The sequence below is a fragment of the Dipodomys merriami genome, unplaced genomic scaffold (genome assembly GCF_024711535.1).
Source record: "Dipodomys merriami isolate MVZ:Mamm:240054 unplaced genomic scaffold, mDipMer1.0.p SCAF_843, whole genome shotgun sequence".
NCBI lineage: Eukaryota > Metazoa > Chordata > Mammalia > Rodentia > Heteromyidae > Dipodomys > Dipodomys merriami.
The window spans coordinates 211,200-221,354 of NW_027206450.1; the positions used below are offsets into that span (position 1 = coordinate 211,200).

Genomic DNA, 10,155 nt, shown 5'->3' on the forward strand with positions numbered 1-10,155 from the left:
GACACATGAAGAAATGCTCAACCTCCCTAGCTGTAAAAGAAATGGAAAACAAAACAACATTGAGATACCACCTCACCCCAGTTAGAATAGCTATAAACAAGAACTCTTTAAGTCTTTAGACCTCTTATTTATTGGGGAGTTGTTTCTTTGAGGATTTCCTGTTGGGGAATTTAATATTATGAGTTCCAAGTACATTTTAGATATGAGACCCTAGTCCGTTTTATGGCTAGTGAAGATTTTCTACGTGGGCTTTCTATTGATCTTCTAGCTATGTCATTTGCCATGCAGAAACTCTGCAACTTCAAGCAATCCCATTTGTCCAACCTTTCTTTGATTTGTCGTGTTTCCGTGTCTTTATTAAGAAAATTTCAGCCTGTGCCAACAAGACCTAGGGTTTCTCCTATTCCATCCTGTAATGTTCTCAGAGTGTCTGCTTTGACTCTGGGGTCTTTGATCCATTTTGGAGTTGATTTTGGTGCAGGGTGATATATAAGGATCTAGCTTTAGTTTTCTACAAGTAATTAACCAATTTTGCCAGAACCATTTACTGAACAGGCTGTCTTTCTTCCATTCTATTTTTTGAGCTCCCTTATCGAAGATTAGATGGCTATATGTCTGTAGGTTCATTTCTGGGTTTTCAATTCTATTCCATTGGTCCCGAGGTCTGTTCTTGTGCCAGTACCAAGCTATTTTGGTTTCTATGGCTTTATAGTAGAGTTTGAAATTTGGTATTGATATTCCTCCAGCAGTGTTCTTTCCGTTGAGGAGCATTTTTGCTATTCGGGGTCTTTTTTTGAATTTTTGGATTGTCTCTACTATTTCCTTGAAGAATGAGTTTGGAATTTTGATAGGTATCGCATTGAATTTGTAGATAGCCTTGGGAAGTATTTCCATTTTCACTATGTTGATCTTTCTAATCCAGGAGCATAGGAGTTTTTGCCATTTTCTTAGTTCAGGTTTGATATCCTTTTTCAAGCTTTTAAAGTTTTCATCATAGAGGTCCTTCACTTCTTTAGTTAAGTTAATTACTAGGTATTTTATTTTTTGTGGGGCTATTACAAATGGAGGTGCTTTCCTAATTTCAGCCCCACTTTTCTCATTGTTGGCATACAGAAAAGCCATTGATTTTTGGAGGTCAATTTTACACTCTGCTACTTTGCCAAATTTTGAATCAGCTTGAGTAATTTGGGAGTGGAGTCTATGGGATTTTTTAAATACAAGATCATGTCATCTGCAAAGAGGGAGAGTTTTACTTCTTCTTTCTCTATTTGGATACTCTTTATGTTTGCATCTTGTCTTATTGTTGTAGCTAGACATTCTAATACTTCATTGAAGAGAAGTGGAGAGAGTAGACATCCTTGTTTTGTTCCAGAGTTAAGAGGAAATGGCTTTAGTTTTGATGGCTTCCAATTCTTTGTTGGAGCTTTTTTTAGATCCTTTATAATTTTTTTACTTCTTTACTTTGGTGTTCCGTGTTTATTCTCAAATCACTTAGTTGATTGTTTATGGTTTCCTTGGACTTTTATTCCTTCTGTGTGGTTCCATTAATCATTCTTTTTGTGGTCTCCCTGAATTTTTTCAGTTGTCTGCTTATGTATTACATGAATTCCTCTATCGATCTTTGTCTATTCTCATCCCGCTCTCGCAATTCCTGTATTACTCTTTGATTAGCTTCCTCATGTTCAAGCAATTCCTATAGTTCTTTTTGACTGTTCTCAGCCTGCTCACGCAATCCTTATCTATCACTTTGACTGTTCTCAGCCTGCTTACACAATTCATTTATTTCTCTTTGAGTGTTCTCAACCTGCTCATGCAATTCCTGAATCACTCATTGAGTAGCTTCCTCACACTTAAGAGATTGCTGTTTTGATCTTTGGTTTGCATCCTCTCTCTCCCTATTAGGCTCACACTCAGTCTTTGAAGGTTTTTGATCTTTACATTCACCATTTTTACCAGTATTGTTTGTACAGCTTTTTGGGAACTCTCCTCTGGATTATTCATTATTTGTTCTGTCACCTGATTACCATGAGTGGGAGTGGAGATACCTGGATTTGCCATTTTTCCGGATTTTTCTGCCCATTTGGTATGAAAGTAACACCAACTTTGTGCTAGAAAACTATTTTAAGGCAAGCATCAACCAGAGTCCTATAGTTGCACAGGGAAAAGGCTGCAGATACAATCTAGTTTAACAGATAAAATCTGTTCAACATCAAACAACTATGGATTAATGGGCTAAGAGCAGCAAGGAAAATTTGGCAAACCAGAAATTATTATGTTTAGGGAGAAATATGGTGAAAATTAGGATTAAATCGATCGGGAAATGCCAAAGAGAGTGAAATTAACCAAGTCCAAATCTCAAAGAGTGAAATATGCTGGACCGAATGATAGGAGAGAGAAAAAAAAGAGACGAGAAAAAATGGAAAAACAAAAAATTAATTTAAAAATTGAAACTTGAAGATTATCTAATTTTAAAGGTGAAATTGAGAGAATGAGGGTAGGATGAGAGGAGGAGTGGGATTAAAAGGACACTTGAAAAACTAAAAAATAAAAATTCTTTTTTTTATTTTTTTTATTGTGAAAATACTGTACAGAGGGGTTACAATTACATGGGCAAGATAATGAGTACATTTCTTATCAAGCATTGTAGCCTCCTCCTTTGTTTCCCATTCCCATCCCTTCCCATCCTCCTCCCACCCCCCCACCCAAACCTTCCACCCACCAAAATTCTAAAGTTCCTTTTTCCACATAATGACTTGTACATCTCATTCTTAAAAAATTATATAGGCATAAAGATATAATACTGCTACTAAGGAATTTAAGCCTGAGAGTATTTGAATTGAGTAATAAATTTCTGTATTAAGTGTGTACAGTATGGTAGATAAGGTGTAATAATTGAGGACGGATATATCTGAGGATGAGCAGAACAGCAATTAAGTCGCGCACAAAAGGACAAAAGAGAAGAAAAATGAAGAAAATGAGAAAGAAAAAAAAGAACTGAAAGGTCAGTAGAGACAAAAACAGCACACATACATATACACCTAAATAAAAATTTTAAGAGGAAAAATAAAAGATTAATAGAAAACAATTTTTAAAAAATTAAAAATAAAAAATAGGTAAAAAATAGTTCTTTGATTTGTTTTTTTATCGGGGGAGGTGGAGGGGAAGATCCTGTTTCTCACTTTTGTCTGTATCAACTCTCTTGGTTGAGTCTCTGGTCTGCTATGGTGTTTGGTTTTCACGTGCTTTGATTGGTTTCTTAAGTCAGTTTGTCTGAGCAGGCAGAAAAATGCTCTGCTTTACCCAGGATTTTGTAATCCTCCTCCCAGGCTAGTTCAGTGGGAGGGAGATCTGCTTTGAGTATCACAAAACAGGAAGATGGCTCTCTCCTCTAGTTGGGAGATGCTGTGATTAGGCTTGGTTCTGGGTAGAGTTGAGGCCTTTCAGCAATCTATAGGTTTTCCTTGGGGGCCTAGCTTCTGAGACACTCACAGAGTCCAGCCTGGAGCCATTGTCAGGGTTTATGTTTACTGAATTTCCTTTAATTGTCTAATATGCTGTAGGGAGGGGCAGCCTCTGGCTCTGTTTACACAGTGAAGAAAGCGACTCCTGAGGGGGAGGAGCTTCTACTGCCTGGGCTTGGTTACTTTCCCCTAGGTGGAGCTGATTATGGCAGGTCAGGTCAGGTTCCTGTGATTTGCTAAATGACTCTTTTGTTTTCTTCCAAGGCCTGAGTTGAAGCTAGCTGCTCAGCTGGACAGCTAGCTAGATTTCCATCAAGATGGAGATCTTGTTTCTTTGAAGATTTGTTTTTGGGGGGTTTAGTTTTTTAAGTTCCAGGTATGTTTTACATATGAAACAATCCCATTTGTCCAACCTTTCTTTGATTTGTTGTGTTTCTGGGTCTCTATTAAGAAAATTTCAGCCTGTGCCAAGGAGACCTAGGGTTTCTCCAATTCCATTCTGTAATGTTTTCAGAGTATCTGCTTTGACATTGATCCATTTAGAGTTGATTCTGGTGCAGGGTGATATATAAGGATCTAGCTTTAGTTTTCTAAAAGTAGTTAACCAATTTTGCAAGCACAATTTACTGATGAGGCTGTCTTTCTTCTATTCTATTTTTTTTTTAGCTCCCTTATTGAAGATTAGATAGCTATAGGTCTTTAGGTTCATTTTTAGGTTTTCAATTCTATTCCATTGTTCGAGTTTGATATTTGGTATTGATATTCCTCCAGCACTGTTCTTTCTGTTAAGGATTGTTTTTGCTATTCAGGGTCTTTTATTGTAACATATGAATTTTTGGATCGCTTCTTCTATTTCCTTGAAGAATGAGGTTGGAATATTGACAGGTATTGCACTGAATTTGTAGATAGCCTTGGGAAGTATTGCCATTTTCACAATGTTGATTTTTCCAATCCAGGAACAAGCATGGGAGTTTTTGCCACTTCCTAAGTTCTGTTTTGAATGCCTTTTTCAGGTTTTTAAAGTTTTCATCATAGAGGTCCTTCACTTCTTTGGTTAAGTTAATTCCTTGGTATTTTATTTTTTGTTGCTATTCTGAATGTAATTGTTTTCCTGATTTCAGCAACATTTCTCTCATTTTTGGCATACAGAAAAGACTTAAAGAGAAACTTCTCTGAAGAAGAAAGAAGGATGGCCAGTAGACACATGAAGAAATATTCAACCTCTCTAGCCAAAAAAGAAATGCAAATCAAAACAACATTGAGATACCACCTCACCCCAGTTAGAATGGCTATAATCAAGAACTCTAATAACAACAGATGCTGAAGGGGATGTGGACAGAAGGGAACCATACTCCATTGTGGGTGGGAGTGTAAACTTGGTCAACCACTTTGGAAAGTAGTATTGAGGTTCCTCAGAAGACTCCACATAGAGCTCCCCTATGATCCAGCAATCCCTCTTTTGGGCATTTACCCAAATGATCACAAACAAGACCACAATAAAGCTACCAGCATGACTGTGTTTATTGCAGCATTATTTACCACAGCTAAGGTATGAAACCAACCTAGATGCACCTCAGTAGATGAATGGATCTAGAAAATGTGTTATATATCCATAATGGAATTCTATGCCTCCATCAGAATGAATGATATTACCCCATTTGTTAGGAAATGGAAAGATATGGAAAAAATTATATTATGTGAAGTAAGCCAGGCCCAAAGAAACATAGGTCCCATGGTTTCCCTTATTTGCAATATCTAGTATATGTCTGAGTCAAGCAGAAAAGTTCAGATAAGTTGATGTTACAGAAATGAACCCCAAGATAACTATTCAAATGTTTTTTTTCTTTCATGCAAATGTTTCTAACATATTTATAAGATGATTTCTTTGTTGTTTTGTATGTCAGTCCCCCATACTATAACCTATGCTTTCACTGTATTTGATGTTGGTATAATTTGTGGAGGGGAAGGGTAAAAACAAATTGTTTAGCTATGCATGCAGGTGGACCCATTGCAACAATGAGATGTACAAGTTGTTATGTCAAAAAACGAACTTAACAACTTCGGTAGGTGTTAAGGGGAACATTGGGGGAGGAGAGTATGGGAAGGGATGGTAAGGGGAAACAAAAGGAGACAACAATGCTTGATAAGAAATGTACTCATTATCTTGCCCATGTAATTGTAACTCCTCTGTATGGTATTCTCACACACACAAAATGATGGAAATCTTAAGTTGTGGCGTTGGAGGAGTGGCCTTCCCTCTTCTGCTCCCTGAGAAGGAGTAAGGATGTCAGGGTTCTACTCACACCCGGAGTCTTGGTTCCTGGGTAATCTCTGGTCTGCTATCTGCAGGATGAAGATATCTGCTCCTTGTCAGTTCTTGCTGATATTGTGTAGAATGCACTTGCTCGCTCTATCTGGCACCTTTGTCCGGGACTTTCTGTATTGTAGGTATGACGAGTATGGTTGCCACCACTGCTGCTTCACCCCTGACTGCTGGCAAGTGCTCAGATCTGTCTCCTTGCCTGCATTTTCCCTCTCTAGCCAAACTCTCTGTACTATGGTGGCACACTTAGTGTAATTCTTTGGCCTAGGACTGTTCACGGGAACACTAAAACTGCTTTCTATGTGAGAGCTTGTTTAGCCTCCAGCTTTTCATCCATCTTCGCGGAACCACCAGGTTTCATTTTTTTGGGGGGGGGTTCCAGTCATGGGGCCTGAACTCTAGGCCTGGGCACTGTCCAGCAGCTCTTCAGCTCAAGGCTAGTGCTCTATAACTTGAGCCACATTGCCACTTCTGGCTTTTTTCTTTTTGCTTATGTGGTGCTGAGTATTCAAACTCAGGGCCTCAGGAATGCAAGATAAGCACTCTACCACTGAGCCACCTTCCCAGCCCCTTAATTTTTATATTATAGGTTTTTTCACATAATTTAGGATTTGTGATTATTGTGCCAGGTGATTTTTGTTTTTCTGTTTGTGTTACTTTGAAATAGTGATGTCAGGCTTGTATGAAGAGAGAAAGAATATGAAATGTACGTTACTACATTGAAAGAAAGAGAACAGACATTTTAACCTATTTGCTACAAGTAAATTAATATTAAGCAAAGGAAATTAATATAATTACTTATTTACTTTTCAGAAGATGAGTAGAGTACTCTGGATATCTTGGAGTAAAAGACTTTAGATTCATTTCAACTGATGCCTTACATTGAACTTACTTGCTAAACTTTCTTCCTCAGAAAGGAAAAAGCTCCATTTCTTTCATATTTGTATTATACAGTCATAATAGCTGCATGTTAAATTGCTTACCTCTACTTGTTTGAATTCCATTCTTCATCCATTAGGTATCTAGGGCTTTGAATGACCAATTCCTTAATATACCTATATTGCTCATATTGTGATGTAAATCTCTGTAATATTAATATGAATTTATCTCTGATTCTCATCATGAGCTACATTCTCATGAAACTTATGTAGTACCAAGCTTGAAACCTGATAATTTAACTCTTTTCTATGTTTTAATCAATAAATCCATTCTCTTTAGAAATATGTTTCCATCTTTTATGTTGCTCAAGTAAACAACATGTATTTCTAGTGCTTTTCCTGAAATAAATATAAAGTTTGGAACAGGAAGAAAAACTCTCCCATTATCAATTTGAAGTAAATCCTTGGGGACTATTTTATACAAATAAATTTTAAAAAGCCGAGTGTAAGTTGATCACGCCTGTAATCTTAGGTACTCAATAGGCTGAGATCAAAGCCATCATGGGTAGGAGAGTCTGTGAGACGCTTATCTCCAATAAACCACTAGAAAGCCGGAAATCGTGCTGTGGCTCAAGCAGCAGTGAGTTCTCATTGAGCTGAAGAGGTGAGGGATAGCACCCAAGCCCATAGTTCCAGCCCCAAGACCAACAAAATAAATAAATAAATGAATAAAAACTGCAATGCACATGTTTATAAATGAATAATCTAATGGATAGACACGAAAACTACATCAAGTCTCAATTTACTTAAAGGCACCAAAATATCAGTGTGCACGAACATCACTCAGTTTTAGAAAACGACTAGTAAAAACAAAGTTTTTATTATATTTGAAATGTAAAAAGTGAAATTTATACCCAGATTTGCTGTGAGTATCCTATTTCCAGGAATACGTTTATTCAGCAAACAGAGAAACAAAAAATAAGGGTTTGTCATATAGGATGAAAGATGTAGAAGCAGACTCTCCTTAAGATGATAAATTACATGCAAAAGTGTGATTTATCCATTCATCTACTGAAGGGCATCTAGGTTGGTTCCATATCTTAGATATGGTAAATAATGGTGCAATAAACATAGCTGTGCTGGTAGCTTTAGTATGGTCTTGGATGTGATCATTTGGGTAAATGCCCAAAAGTGGGATTGCTGGGTCATAGGGTAGCTCTATGTGAAGTCTTTGGAGGAACCTCCATACTGCTTTCCAAAGTGGTTGAACAAGTTTACACTCCCACCAACAATGCAGTAGGGTTTCTTTGGTCCAAATCCCCTCCAGCATCTATTGTTTTTGAGTTCTTGATTATAGCCATTGTGATTGGGGTTAGGTGGATTGTCAATGTTGTTTTGATTTTCATTTCTTTTATGGCTAGGGATGTTGAGCATTTCTAAATGTGTCTATTGGCCATCCTACTTTCCTCTTCAGACAAGTTTCTCTGTAAGTCTTTTTTTATTTATTTATTTTTTTTATTCTTTTTATTTTTTTATTGTGAAAATACCGTACAGAGGGGTTACAAGTACATGGGCAAGGTAATGAGTACATTTCTTATCAAGCATTATTGCCTCCTCCTTTGTTTCCCGTTATACAATGGAATTCTATGCCTCCATCAGAAAGAATGCAGTGCCCCATTTGTTAGTACATGGAAAGACTTGGAATAAATTATATTAAGTGAAGTAAGCCAGGCCCAAAGAAACACAGGTCCCATGGTTTCCCTTAATTGCAATAACTAGTATATGTCTGAGACAAGCAGAAATGGTCAGATAAGTTGATGTTAGGTGAAATGAACCCCAAGATAAGGACCCAAATGATTTTTATTTCTTGCTAGTTTTTCTAACATTTTTATAAGATGATTTATGTGTTGCTTTGTATGTACCTCCCCCATGTTATAAGCCCTGATATCTCTGTATTTGATGTTGATATAATTTGTGAAGGGAAAAAACAAATTGTTTGAATAGGGTTACAGGTGAACCTATTACAACAATGAGATGTACAACACGTTATTTTGAAAAATGAACTTTATGACTTTGGTGCGGTGGGGGATGAGAGGTCGAGGACTGGTGGTAGGGGGGTGTGGAGGTTTGGGAGTGTGGCGGTGGAGAGGGGAAGGGATGGTATGGAGAAACACAGGAGGAGGCAGAAATGCTTGATAAGAAATGTACTCACTATCTTGCCCATGTAATTGTAACCCCACTGTATGATATTTTCACAATAAATAAATAAATAAATAAATAAATAAATCATTGATGGGAGAAAGAGAAAATTATAGTTTCCAAATGAGCCATTGGTTATTGGTTTATGTGTGTATTACTAGCTAATCAGAAAGTTGACATATGAGGATCACAACTGAAAGCTAGCCTGAGTAGGAAAGTGATTGAAATTCTTATCTCCAACTACCCAGCAAAAGCTGGAAATCTATTTTCATGATGTCTATTGCTACTAAAATAACAAGGTGGATTTTATTTTTTTGGTTTCTAGGTCCAGTAAATTTTAGTAATTTGGAATAGTAGGATAAATTCATGGAGTTTGACTTGAATGTCAAGTTTGAGGATACTGTATTCAGGGTATTGTGAATTGGCATGAAGCAGCCAATAACATATTGTGAATACACATAACCCCCATAACCTTCAGCTAAACAGGCCATAGCCAAGAGAGGAGGTGGGGAAGATCCCATCCTCAGCCTTCTTTCTCTGGCACCTGCTATAGCATATGTCCAGCTCAAACTGGTGGAAGGGAGGCTTGGCAGCTGGTATGGGAGTTTGGGAGAGGGGGTGGGACCAAATCATCTCAAAACAGGGCTGTCCTGGAATGGCTGCCACAAGGGTCAGAGGTAAAAATGGAAAAACAAAGAATCAAGGACAGGGGTCTCACTTACCTCGTGGGGTCCTCTGAGGATGGCTGTCACAGCTGGGTGCACAATGAGCAGGAAGTTCATATAGTATAGCTGAAGATCCCTGAGGCTTACCAAGTGGCTGTGGCAGGCGTAAAATCTGTTGAGAGAGGGAGGCAAGGACTGCATCTCCAGTCCCATAAATGCCAGTGGAAATGGAGAAAACAAGGAACCCTGGAGCTCTACAAGCCATTGCTGGGAGTGGAGGTGGAGCACACTCCATTCTTCATCCATTAGGTATCTAAGGCTTTAATGATCAATTCCTTAAAATACCTATGTTGCTTATATTGTGATATAAGTTTCAGTAATATTAATATGAATTTATCCAGAGTCTGTGGCCTTCACAACTGGGTTCAGACCAGTCTGGTACCACTTCTGTGTGTTGTGAGTTGACACACACACATATCCCCTCACCCAATCATGTTCTCACAGGAGGGGTTGAGCCAGGAAGTGGACAGGGAGGGGAAGAGTGGGCGGGACACCAGGGTCTGAAGTGAGTGGGGATAAGGGTGGGCAGGGAGAAGGGAAAAGCTGGGATGAATTAGGCCCCATTTACC

General features: G+C 38.1%; 1 long non-coding RNA gene across 1 annotated transcript in view; it reads left to right on the forward strand.

The window, feature by feature from the left end:
• LOC138820162 (uncharacterized) overlaps positions 1-4,799 on the forward strand; it is a 32,088-nt gene extending 27,289 nt beyond the window's left edge. Inside the window, exon 3 of the long non-coding RNA XR_011369746.1 lies at positions 4,611-4,799. This is a non-coding gene — a long non-coding RNA (uncharacterized lncRNA). The remainder of the gene's footprint in view (positions 1-4,610) is intronic.
• The last annotated feature ends 5,356 nt before the right edge of the window (positions 4,800-10,155 follow it).